Consider the following 14,338-nt stretch of genomic DNA (forward strand, 5'->3'; position numbering starts at 1 on the left):
ATAGCCCTTTTATGTCCCGCTTGAAATATTTCTTCAAAGAAAGTTTTGAATACTGATCAGTTTTAATGTTTTCTAGTTGCACAAAACATGTATTTTGCAGTATTTAGTGATCTTAAGGTTTGCCCGCCCATAAAGTATTATCGTTATTTTGTTTGACTAGTTATGCCCCCTGGATATTATTTTTTGTGCCAGATAGAAGTAAAATAGGAAAAAATTGTCAGAAAAAGAAAAATATAATTCGTTTAGAACTTTCGGCACATTATGAAGACGGTGATATTCGAATAGAATTAGATGCAGGGAAAACCATCAGTGAAAAAAAAACAGTCTGTGTTGTCCTACAAGATTCGATCCGGATCTAGGACGAATATTGAATCGACAATCATTTTAAAAAAAACCATTGTATCATATAACTATTATTACGAAGTACATCACTAACAATAATTCCATTATGATGTCTAGCTAAAAAGAAGTAATTATTTCACTGTTGAATTTGATATTGCAAAGCAATAAATTTGCCAAGAAACGTGAGCATTCGAGACAGATATATACATGAGATAGATTATGAATGGCAGGTTTGAATCTGACTGACGGGATTTATGGATCAACCACCAGGGATATAATTTCTGCACTGTCTATCTTTTGTGCGCTTAACTTGCTAGAGAGGTTCCTAATGCGGACACATAAGAGATGTTCCTAATGCAGACATATTTCACTCTCCAAAATGATAACAATGTTTTCTATTATTTACGAAAATTAACGCAATTAACTCAATTCAAATGTATAATGTTGATGGTTTTTTTTTATATTTGTTCGATGATATTTAAAGGAATGGAAAGGATTTTAAGAAAATATTACACATTTTTGTAGTAAGTTTTGAGGATGTGACTATAGAAGAAGTTCTCTCTTCAAGAGCCACTTGATGGTTATTTAAAAAAAGTAGGTGCAATGTATACAACGAAGGTGTTTGAAGACAGTAAAAGTGATTTATCTTTTTGAATACTCTTTTAAATCAATTTTAAACAGAGGAAAAATGGCTACAACATTGCAAAAAATCATCCATTTATGCTTTGACTGCTCTCCGGTTCTTTGATTTTGATAAGATTGACTACTTCCGATACTTACGTTACCGTGCATCATTTTTAAAACCTGCTAAAATTTACCCTGTATTTATTTTCTTACATGCAGAAATATACGACATTTTTACCTCATTTTTATGACCTTGTTATTACATATGCATGCTGCGATATATTTGTATCTTTTCGTTAATATTCAATAAAATCAAGTATTAGGGTCAATAAATTGTGCTTTCAAAAAAAGTAAGCCAGATGGCGTTTTATGTCATTTGAAACCATAATTTTGATTGGTTAAATGCGTGTTTCTTCTGTTTCTTGACCTGGATTGACCCACAACTCTTTAATGAAAAGGGTCAGTGTTTTTTGATAATTTGATCCTGCTTTTGAAATATTTCCTTTCCACTAAAATTTAAACAGTAAAGAAAAACGGATCTGACAGACTTTAGGTGAGTAAAGTTTATTTTTACACCGGTTTATGGCAATTTTACGACATCTTCTCTTTCAAAAATGATAGCGATAAGCGATTGTATATGAATTATTATTATTGCGTGTTAATGGTTATTACTGAAGAACTTCTTAATTTTATCTTAATTTTATGCTACAACTGTTAAAATTACGTCGACTGTGAAAAAAGTCATAAAACGTAGTTTTATTTTATTTTTATTGCAGCAGAAACATATAAATCCCTTGAAATGAGATTGAAGCAATTTCCCGCTTTTTTCACGCATTTTAAAAAATATGCAATGCTCGTAGCCAACTGAAATAAAATCTCTAAGCTTGTAATTTGTTTTGAATTGGATTGATACGAAATTATGGCACAAATAAATGAAACGAAAATGATAGCTTTACTATATGAAATGGTTATATATTATTTATTATGCATAATAATTAATTTATAAATACATACCTATCTTAGTGCAAAAAATTATAACACACCTGTAAACAAAATTAAATGAGAAAATAAAAACAACATGAAATATGTTTATTATTCATAAAGGCTATCAAAATACGATATACCATAGATGAATATAATCTAGAGATAAACTAATAAATATAAAACAGTGTTTGGTTACTTTTGAGTCGAATGATATTCTTTAAACACAAACACATATACAAATGGACAGGTTTGTGTAAGAATTTAGAAAAAAATGAACAAAATATGTAATGTAATTTTCAATATAAAATAAGTGATAATAATAAATGGAGAAAATTAAATAATAACACTTTCACTGAAACAAATATGAAACAATTTAATGATAGGAAAGAACAAATAAATAACTTGAAGATGTTAGGATACCTGTATAAGAAAATGTCTGTACCAAGTCAGAAATATGACAGATGTTATCCGTTCGTTTGATGTGTTTGAGCTTTTGATTTTGCCATTTGATTAGGGACTTTCCTTTTTTGAATTTTCTTCGGAGTTTAGTACTTTTGCGATTTTACTTTCTGTTTATAATATTATTCGACCACATTAATTCAAAACAGAAAAAAAAGATACCAAGAACATTAATGTGTCCGTGCGTGTCACTGATCCTGCTTCTGCAACTCTTAACCTCAGAAAAAAGAACAATTTAGAGTATCTCCCATGACCAAAACTTTTTTTTTCAGTCTTTAATCAGATATTGAATAAACAAATTTTTGTGATGAATTATATTTTTGAGACAGTTAATTGTTTTTAAGTTTGTACATTTAGAAGCCCCGATCAAATAATAAGGTTAATATAGACTATAATTTATGTAAGAAACACTGCAAGTACATTTATTGTTGGAAGAAAAAAGTAAAATATCACAAAAATACCGCCTGTTCCAAATTAGATATATGACAGTTGTTTTCTATTCGTTCGGCGTGTTTGAGCTTTTGATAACGGACTTTCCAATTTGAATTTTCCTCGGAGTTTGGTATTGTTGTCATATTTCTTTTCAATACGTCATATTTGAATGTTAGTATACGAATCGGAGAACGTAATAGTTTATTTTGACTCATGACACAGGAAAGAATAAGTAAAAGTTTAAAAACAAACAGCTGTATAATAAAAACTTAAATCCATAATCTTTCGCTTGATATGTGCTATCTACTTCAAAATTCTCTTCGGATTATAACGTCAAGTGTTTACTATCGAAGGTAATCTGAAATCAGAGAAGATGTTCTTGAATCAAAATTTTTTAAGCATAAGTATATGATACATCAAAAGGATAACAGGGATAACCAAAACTTTGGTCATTCAAACAGACCACATCGACCACCAACACTCGGCCTGGAATGTATTTTAAGTGTATAATCATAATCCCTATCAGAAAACATAGTATTTAACTGTAAATAACTGTTAATTACTGCGAGTAACTGTTCATATATTTTTTTTAACATCAACAAAGTATGCTAAGTTAACAGATAGATACATTTTAAAACACGAACGGTGCACACGTGGAGAAGGATCTGCTTTACATTCCGGTGCAATCAAGCTAACAACAGCTCATTGGCTCATTTGCTTTGGTACTGTATCTCATTTTTAAATATCAATTAAAGAGTTTATTACTTTTACATATATTGAAGATTTCACATAATAGCCCACATTTCAATCAGAGCTTACATCGCATCATTAATTTGAAACTATCGATACTACAGATGTAGAATGTCTGCTTCATTCAAATCGTGATCTATTCCTCGATATTGACACAAAATAAAATATATGACACGTAATAATTTCAATTTTCTAATTGTTATCTGCCCATTTGTCTGCAGTAAAAAGTAAAATAAATCAATCTCTGCTCAATCGAATATGGCGTTGACATATCTCAGTTAAAACGTTACGGTCGTGCGTTTTTATTTACAGGGATGTGCTACTTACACAAAAACTGACCCAATAGAGTAATGAGGACGAAACACCGAAATCGAACTTTACAAGTTATACGGTTAATCATTAATTGGTTTACAAATACGATATGTCGGCGTTGCAACTAACTAACGGCATGTTTTCGCGGTCTTAGATCTTTAGATACCAGTTTGTAATTTGACGGTTTTCTTCCTTTTCCGACAATTTGACTGAGTATAAACAGGCGACGCTTACCCAGTCGATGCACCCGTATTTACGATATTTAAACATCGGTAAACTTTAACCATAAATTGATAATATTCCATGTGTCAAGTTTTCAATCAAACGGTTTCAACTGTATACATAAAATACATAAATACGTCCAGCAAACCTTAGTAAAGTTTGATGTACGATTTAAAGTTTGAATATGTATTCAATAAAACATTAATTTATGTGTATTTTGCGATACTGCATTTATCTTTTTCGGCCTTTTTGAATTAACAAGGATATTCTTTTGTTGTTTTATGCTAGAATTTGATATGCAATCAGATAAAAAAAAACACGACAATAATATATTTATTGTGTACCGTTTGTTTGTCCATTGCTCATAATGAAAAAAGGTCGATGGTTTGCTCTGAAAAAGTATAAGCCCATCACATCTAAACACATCGTTCTAATCTAAGTGATATCGTAAGGTAACATCTGAATGTTTTTGTTCGTTTTTAAATTGATATGGTTTTGATTTTGTTGTATCGTAGTTCTCATATATTTGATGCGTTTCCCTTAGTTTTAGTTTGTAACCAGGATTTGTTTGGTTTCTCAATCGATTTATGAATTTCGAACAGCGGTATACTTCTGTTGCCTTTATTTGATGCAATATATTTCATATGTTATGTTTATTTTTTGTTAAAGATGATTTTCTGCTGATCTCCGTTTCTCTATATCTCGATTATTGGTGGCGTTGGGTAGCTGTCGAATATGTCAAAATTAGAATAAATCAATATATCACAATTCGATAAATATCGTGGATTTACCTGTTAAACTGATATTTTGTATTTTCGTGATTTATCACAAATTGTCTCAACTCTGGTTGCTCTCATCTGACTGGAGGTAAGCAAACTTAAAGTCATATATTATATATACCAACTAGAACCAATAAGAAATTTACACCGTTTCGGTTCATAATCATTTTATTGTCACGTTATGCATGTACAGCAAGCGCAGTTTATCCCGTTGCAGATTGTAGTTTACCAATATCTCTAAAGTCTTATGCCATATGATTTCACATTCACGAATTGAAGACTGTGTCACACCTCGTCAGAGATATATTTTGTGGTTGTAGATGTTTTCATACCAGACAATTGGCCTAATCTGTAAATGTCCCTATTGGATCGGCGAAAGATATTACAAAATATTTATTCTGTTGATTCACTCGATGTCAGTCTGCTTGGAGTTTATACAATTTCCTAACATTTTGTTCTTCTTGTTTGTATCTTTACAATGAAATACGAGATGTAACAAAAAGTGGGATTAAAAAAAAATACTGAACCTCAAGGATAAACGGCCATCGGTAATTATTTTTGCTGCTTATTTCTTTCTTATTCTTGCCTGTGTATTTATCTGGAATAGTAATATTTAAACCATCGTTTGATTTCTTCCTTTTTATCGAAATAGAAGCAAGTTGGCATATTGATATAATGAATTAGGAAACAACCATACATCAGAGTGTTAAATAGCTCATTTTAATGTTTGAAAGATAGTCGAAGTCTAACTTCTTATATCTATTGTTTGTCCTCTTTTAATTGTTTACTTTTTTTTCCACTTAAGGAAGGTCTTTAAAGAACTATCAAAACAACTCACAAACATGCGCTTGTTAAATCACATGCTTCTTGTGTACGGTCAGTTTTATCCTTGTTTGTTTTTCTGAGAAAAGAACTACTTCAAATGATACTGTTGCAATATTTCTTATTTACAAGCCACTATCAACAGTTTGTTAACTAGAAAATGCAATCAAAACAGACTTAATTCATATATGGCATGTTTAATTTGATGAAATGTAAGTAATTGTATGTAAACGTACTGATAATGATGTGCTATTCACTTGTAATTAAAACTATGGTTAAGACTAGTCGTTCTAAGCTGCCCGATATCTTGTTCTTCCTTAAAGATGATTATTATTGCAGTTTTCCATATTTTGTAGGGTTACTTATTTTTTGTTTTCATGTATGGTACGGCTGGCTTCCGATAATTATGTTAGGCATTAAAATACAGGTCTTCAAATTATAGGACACTTAATAATTAAAAATATCAAATATATTCACTGAGACATATCATTCATCTTTGTCAATAAAAAAGTGAATTAACTATTGATTCTTAATTGAATATGAACATAAACTACACATGGCATGTACTCCCCTCTGCTTCTAGTATGATTAATAGTTTACAGATTTTGTCAGATGTTTTGACAGATTCAAACTTGCAGAAAAAAAAGACACACAGATTGCCTTTTTAAAAAAAGATTCAAATGATAAACAGTCATGGCATTGCACGTTGCATATGCAACTCAATAAATAAATAAAACAAAATATTTAGTGTACTAAAAAAACGACTTTACAACAAATACAAATCTTTGACTATGTCTCACTAATTTTGTCTACCAATGTGATTCAATTTATTGATGAAAATGTTTGAAATTCACGTAAAGACTTTCCTTGATATCTTATTATAGGCAAAAACTATTTGTGGATGTTTATTTAAAATTCGATTAACATCTTAAGATGACCATTTTGACTATCTTACACGATCTTATAGGTCCTTCTTCCATATAGTTATACAAATGTTCCTGTACTAAAAAATCATAATCATTTGCTTTTAAATATTCGACTTTGAATGTTTCTGATGACGATCAATTCCACAAAACTCGGACACATGCATAGGATTTAAATTGGTTGATCAATGCAATGTAACTACGATTCAACTTTCTCAACTAACGACAAATATGTTTTTGTATGTTTTTGGTCTTTAAAAGGCAAACGAAACAGAATTTGTTTTCTATGACATTTTTATCCATTTTTTTTAAATATTGATATGAATCTCGAAATATACAAATAGTTATCAAAGGTACCAGGATTATAATTTAGTACGCCAGACGCGCGTTTCGTCTACATAAGACTCACCAGTGACGCTCATATCAAAATATTCATAAAGCCAAAAAGATACATACTTGTTAATTCGATTTGGATTTTCCATGTCACATGTATTACTCAAAATTTATCATATTAATATGATATCATACTAATAGTTTTCCGGAAGAAATATCTTATATTTGACGCAAAACGTCGGGCTGAAGCTATTCCCGCCATATTTTAAAACGTTACACAAATTTCTCGTAAATTGATACTTTTTATCAAAAAAATATATGATGTCTCAATGTTATGTCGTAAGCAGTGGGATTGGCGTATTTTTATATACAACATACTCTATTTTATTTGCAAAATCTTTTAAATTCATGGAGCTGATTTGATAATCTTTGTGACTTCGCCCAGTGATTTGGGTGCTTATCATTATCATTGTCCGTATTTTGCTATACTGTAGGGCCTTTTTAGGTTTGAACCACTCTTTTACATTTGTAATATTTGTTAGAATGTTTTAAAACGTGGCCTCGAGCATCACTGAAGATACATAAATTGTCTATATGCGCATTTGGTGCATTAACATTTGTGCCTTTTATGGTATTGTTAAACTTCCAAGTTTGGACAGTGTATTTATGCATTTAAAAGGAGCAAATTTGCGCGACATTGTCACAAAAATTGCTTACCATTCATTCACCGATGAATTATTTACAGAATCAAGAAATACAAATTAAAAGACTCGATTTATCTTCAACGAAAAATTATCAACTTAATTTTGAAGAAACGGTTGTAATTGCTAGTGGACAGACCGGTGATAGTTTTTCATAATTATTGTGATGACAAGTTAAAATTTAGGATGACTTTACAAGGTAATGAACTACGTTTGTACTCAGAAATATAAGTTTTCTTCTCTTGTTTGTCTTTTCGTCGTTTTTGGGTTTTGCCAAGACGTTCTCGTTTCCGTCTTGTGAGTTTGAAACTCTTTTCGTATCTTTCGTCCTTCTTTTTCGAATAAAACGACACGTTGCTTTCTCAAAATCTGATACATCCCTATGAATATTTTCAAATGCGTTCAGAAAATCGCTTCCATTGGTTTATAACGTCATAAACAAAGAAAATTTATTCAATGATATGATGATATTTTCATACTTTGGTCAGAAAATTGAAATTCCCTAATTCCTTTAAATTCTGAAACGACGATTCCTAAATATCAAATATCTTCACAGAACATCATTTATCTCTGTCAATAACAAAAAATTGAGAAAACGTTCGGTGCTTAATTGAATATGGACATAAAATATATATGTCATGTTTTTTCCACTTTGATTTAATAGCATTTTTCTTTATCAATAGTGCAAATATTTAAGCAGATTGAATTTTTTATGAAAAAAAATTTAAAACAAGACATTTTGAAGTTGTTAAAATCATGTGGTGTCTATGAAACGTAAATTAGAAAGAAACGAAATCATGTAAATAGTTTCCTTGAATTATTCCTTTTAATACAAAGACAATCTAAAATGAAAGTAGAATTCTTAATTTTGTGTGCATCACATATTTAAAAGCAGATTCAGTTCTCCATTTGTTCTAAAACTGTCAGGAAAATAGCAGATGTTATCTACATTCCGTTTCTATGTATGTTGGTGTTTGCTTCTGTTGTAGTTTATTGTTTCTGATGGTCTGTTGTTTTCCTCTTATAGTTGATGTGATTCCCTCGGTTTAAGTTTGTTATCTGGATTTGTTTTTGTTGAATCGAATGATGACTATTGAGAAGCAGATTACTACTACTGCCTTTATAGATTGCATTTCTTTAGCAACTCCTTTTACGGCTAAATCTGTACCACTTTTACTATGAAGTTTTGAAATTTTTTTTATACTAGAATTGAAAGTTCATATGCACCACAATTTTTTTCAAAGGTCAAAATATAGGGCTGTGCGGCATATTTACAACGTTTATATGACCTGAACTTCTCAGAGTTTAAACTAACACTAATTTTCTTAACTATCCCTACCTCGAATGAAAGGTTACCACTGATTTCAATGTAAACAATATGCACACGTTTTTTTTACTGGTAACATTCCCAAGTTATGTCTCTGTGAGATGGAACGCAGAGAGCATAACTTGGAACCAGTATGTAAACAAAATGAACTTTCTATGAATATTCAAGATCTCCCCAAAAGAGGCGTGTTTTGAGAAACAGCTGTATTTATAAAGTGCAACATATAAATAAGTTATACTGATGGGGATCAATTTACACATGACATGATATCATATGAAGTTCAGCCAAAGCAATTGTATCACTTTCCTATTGATAAACATTGTCACATGTTTGAGCTTACCTATGTAAATGACGACCATTTTGTTCGAAATACTGCAGTTTCTCTACCCTCAGACATACAATGTCTTAAGGTTCTTTTATCATTATTTAATAAAATTGAGAAAGAAAATGGGGAATATGTCAAAGCGACAACAACCCGACCATAGAGCAGATAGCAGCCGAAGGCCACCAATGGGTCTTCAATGTAGCGAGAAACTCACGCACCCGAAGGCGTCCGTCAACTGACCTCTTAAAAAAATGTATACTAGTACAGTGACAATGGACGTCATACTAAACTCCGAATTATACACAAGAAAACTAAAATTAAAAATCATAAAAGACTAACAAGGGCCAGAGGCTCCTGACTTGGGACAGTCGCAAAATTTCGGCGGGGTTAAACATGTTTATGAGATCGTTAACCTCCCCCTTTACCTCTAGCCAATGTATTTTTGGGCTTAGTGGTTGAGTGGGGTAGATATTTACTACTGTAATAACTAGCCAGTCAACACTGAGGTTGTGAGTTCGAAACTCGCTCGTGCGGATGCACACGACTCCAATCTTAATTGACTAGGATTGTCAGTTTTCCTATTGGAGTTCTATGGTTTTCTCCGGCTTCCATCACCTATTCAATAGATACCTACCGATGTAGATATCAGCAGATAACTGTAAGGCCTACAAAAATAAGACAACATCAACACCACATAGCAAGCTATAGGTCATAGCACTGAAAACAATTCAAACCGAACACACAGCGATCTAATGTATGAACAAAACAACAAACCAGGAACAAATATGATAAACATTTTATATTTACCTTTCAATTTACCTTAATTGTTTGGAAAACCTTCATCAGTAATGTTCGAGACCAAACGTTTTGTAAGATTAAATATAGAGGTGTTTTTATATATACAAAACAACAAAGAAAGCTCACAACAGCTGAAGCAGAACAGGAAATCGTTTAAAGTCTGTTTTGCATAAGAGTTCCAATATTATTTTACGTACAACTACTGTAGATTTATGTTTATTCGTGGTACCAATTTTCAGGGTTTGGTGGAATTATTATATTTCGTGGTTTTGCATTATCTGCATATAAACCAATATAAGAATGTTTACTTCGTTGAACATTTAGCATCGTGTTCACCTATAATTACGAAGTTATACAAATTGTGATCTCACGAGCAATAATGAATACCCAGTACATTATTTACGAAATAGAAATTAAAAAGAAACAAAGTGCATCGTATAAATTATGCTAGTACGACAGTACTAGTGTATATCATTAAGATATATATTCAACACCATAAAGTAATTTTTTTGTTCAATAAATGACAGTTAATAAATAATTTTAATCTGTGACGTAAAATATTTTTTTTTATGAATGAGAACATTTCGGGGTTACCATTTATTTCTAGAAATTGTATACGAATAGAAAACTTAACATCAAAGAAAAGTAATGTACGAAGTAACAAAACAAATTTCACGAATATTGGAACAACAACCCCAACCAACAACTAATCCCTTAGGAACATAAAAAAAAACCCATGATACCCGACTGAGAACAGGAACAAAATATGGAGGAGTTAATCCAGTTTTACGATCCTTCAACTTAATTTATTTAATGCACGTATACAATGCCTAGTACATGTTTACCTAGTTAATAGTTTGGTATTTAAAAATATTTGTGGTAAGAAAAAGATTCTCAGAGATATGTGTGTACTCATTGACATAAACCTATTGCTTATCACATTCTCACATCATAATGTCCAATATTGTGCTGAATCACAAAGCGATACGGGGATCACGGGGCAGATCAAAGTGACCGCCATTTAAACCTGTCAACCTTTTGACATATTTACAAATTGCTTTTATATATTACAAATACACGAATTTACAAATATTACTTGTCATATCATATCATAACATAAATTAAAGACAAATGATTTATTTTATATTTTTATCATTATAAAAACGTGTTATATTGATGTTCTTATTGTATTGTGGACGTGTTTATAGGTAGTAAGCCATATTTTTTAAACGCATCAGGAAAAATGAAAAATGGGAAATGTTTGTCTTAACACATAATAGTAACGTAAAACGGAATCTTACGTTTGATCTTAACGTTGTAAAAGCTTTTTTTGTCCAATTACAAAAATGAGTGATCGATTTTTGCGTCCAATGAAAAACAAAATATATTAACCTTTATCTAAGTGCACATTTAAAATCAATGTTTACTCCAATTAAAGAGATGATAAACAAATAAAACAAGAATGAGAACCAATTAAATTATATTTAAAAATTTACATAAAATGAAACAATAAACATGTTTAACCAATCACACTTTTTTAAAACAAATTGAGCTTATGGCGAGGCCTATATACGAATAGGAATTATTTACGCTGTTGACAATATACAAAAGACAATGCCCCTAATATAATGGAGTGGACAAAATAGTTGAATAAACCACGAAATTCACTTATTTGGTAAACTTCAGTCAAGTTTCTGTCAAATCAAATCATTTTATTGGTGTAAAATTCAAATACTGAATTGTTACCCAGACAAACATAACAATATTTACCAACAAACAAGTATTAAATTTAAACAACATTCATTTTCTATAAGGCTGTATTTAGATGTTTTGAAGGAGGTAATACGTTTGCAAATTTTTAAGTACAAGTACAATATTGGTAACGCAATTGTTATAAAATATAACACAACCATGTATCTGTTTCCATGCTAAATTTTGAGACATGCGTTTAAAGTATAAGTAACCTCATCATAGATACAAGGATTAAAATCTTGTATTTGCGCTAGACGATTGTTTCTTCTACAAAAGACTCACCGGTGACACTCGAATAAAAAAAGTCAAAATGGCAAATAAAGTACTGAGTAAAAGAGCATTGGACCAAAATGTCTTGACAATTTTGCCAAAAAAACTTCTAATGTAATCTGTTCCTGAGGAAGACAAACCGTAGTATTTAAAAAAAATCAAAGTTTTGTAAAACAGTTAATTTTTAGATATGACCATATGAATGACAACTCATGTCAACACAGAAGTGCTGCCTACTAGGCTGGTGGTACCCGCGGGAAATAAACACTCAACCAGAATGGGCATCCACCCATTGGTTGTAAATAAACTCATCATATATATTAAGTATATCCGAGAAAGTCCCAAAGTGTCATATTTTCAATGAAGATATTGACATTTTTACTTTGATTAATTTCCTTTCATTGATTTATTAATCTTAATCCCGAATATCAGATCAAACACAAAGGCACCACATGGGCTCAGTGCAGTTTTTAGTAGTTAACTTTCATCAAAACGGAGCGAGTATACATATGAAAAGCTTGTACATGTATGTTTATCAATGTTTCTTTAGACAAGTCAATCACACTCCTTTTCTTCTTATACTTTAAGTAATCAATGATCGAATGTATTGAAAACGAAATTTGGGTAACTTAAATAAAACAATGTATGAATGGCAAAGATCATTTGTTGTTAATTAAGATTTTTAATAAAATCTGAGAATGAAAAAATATTGGATGTGTTCTAGTGAAAGGTTACGCTAGCTATAAAACCTGGTATATCACAGTATTTAATGGCAATACAAAAAAAACGTGTCCTGCGTTCTGCAAACGGTATCAAATGATTTGTAAAAATAAGAGAGCGACTAGTACTTGTACTTATAGTTGGGTGTCAAATGGTTAGTTCACCTGTTGACCAAAAATGTCAAATGGTCAGCACTGTACACCTGTTGACCAGGAAGACAGTACAGACAAAATATTTACATTAACGTTTTTATGATTTTGTAGTGTCTACATTAACATATGGCTGACAAGTCAGTTTTAAAAATGTATTTGTTTTGCTTCATAAAGTAACGTTAGTACAGTTTCAAATAAACCAACATTATATATATTGCAGTCATTGCAAAGAATAAAGTTAACCTTCTATTTTTTTCAAGTTATTGTTTCAATACATGTACTCAAATGGCTAAAAAATCATGTGGTATAATTAAAATGTGTATTATCTGTTTTACCTATCACTGTCTTGCAATCATATTCCGCTATATCAAACTATTTTAGCTGTGTTTATTATTGTTCTCTTAAATCTATTAATTGATGGTTGCCTGTTCAACCGTTGAATACGTTTTGACTTGTATTATATTATTCTTTATGAAAAATGTAATTTTATGCACATGATGTGTATTCCTGTTATGACCATATGCAAATTAAAGAAATGCGTTATAAAAAAGGGAAAACAGGGAGAAAGAGTGTCCGTTAAAAGACCAAACAGCAAGGTTGATTTAAAATAGGGAACTCCAGTAAAACTGACAAAATCAAATCCTAGGCTTTACCAACCAACGGAACGGAACGAATGTCAAATTCCTGACATGATACATGTTATTAGGTTGTTATACATAATGGTTATTTTTGTTGAATTCAATAAAATGTGTTTTTCTGTCTTAAGTAATTTGCATATGAGAAATAGGTTTTGTGTAAAAAGTATAATAACAAGAATACCGAACTCCGAGAACTTCTAAACGGAAAGTCCCTAAGCATATGGCAAAATGAAAAGCCCAAACACATTCTGATATTTTTCTACATACGTAAAATATAGTTAAATGCAGTGAAAATGATTTATTCGTGTATGCATGTATAATTCTTTAAGTCATTAATTTAGAATCAATCTGGTGTGATACTATTTTACCATTTAGTTTCATAAAACGTGTATATTGGTTTTAGAAAAGTTTTGAGAACGCTAAATACCCATAGTTAACATTCTTGATTTTAGCCCTTCCTATTATTTCATATGATGAGGTGTCATGTGCCTCTTCGTTTATTTGTTCAAATATAATGGAAATGCTTCCTCCGGCATAGGTTTGACCCGCTTATTTCTACACTCAGTAAAATCTGCGATGCGAAATTTCGGAAAGCAATGATTGAAACGAAACTGAGCAGGACCAAATTTGCTTTAATTATTTTTTTTTTCGTAAGATACATTTCTTGAATATC

At 30.9% G+C, this 14,338-nt stretch overlaps 1 protein-coding gene across 1 annotated transcript in view; it reads left to right on the forward strand.

Moving 5' to 3' along the window:
• Positions 1 to 207: 207 nt before the first annotated feature.
• LOC143062706 (uncharacterized) overlaps positions 208 to 14,338 on the forward strand; it is a 42,371-nt gene continuing 28,240 nt past the window's right edge. Inside the window, exon 1 of the mRNA XM_076234462.1 lies at positions 208 to 1,519. The gene's annotated coding sequence lies outside the window, so the exon portion shown is untranslated. The remainder of the gene's footprint in view (positions 1,520 to 14,338) is intronic.

Source organism: Mytilus galloprovincialis, chromosome 2, assembly GCF_965363235.1.
Source record: "Mytilus galloprovincialis chromosome 2, xbMytGall1.hap1.1, whole genome shotgun sequence".
In the NCBI taxonomy this organism is placed as follows: Eukaryota; Metazoa; Mollusca; class Bivalvia; order Mytilida; family Mytilidae; genus Mytilus; species Mytilus galloprovincialis.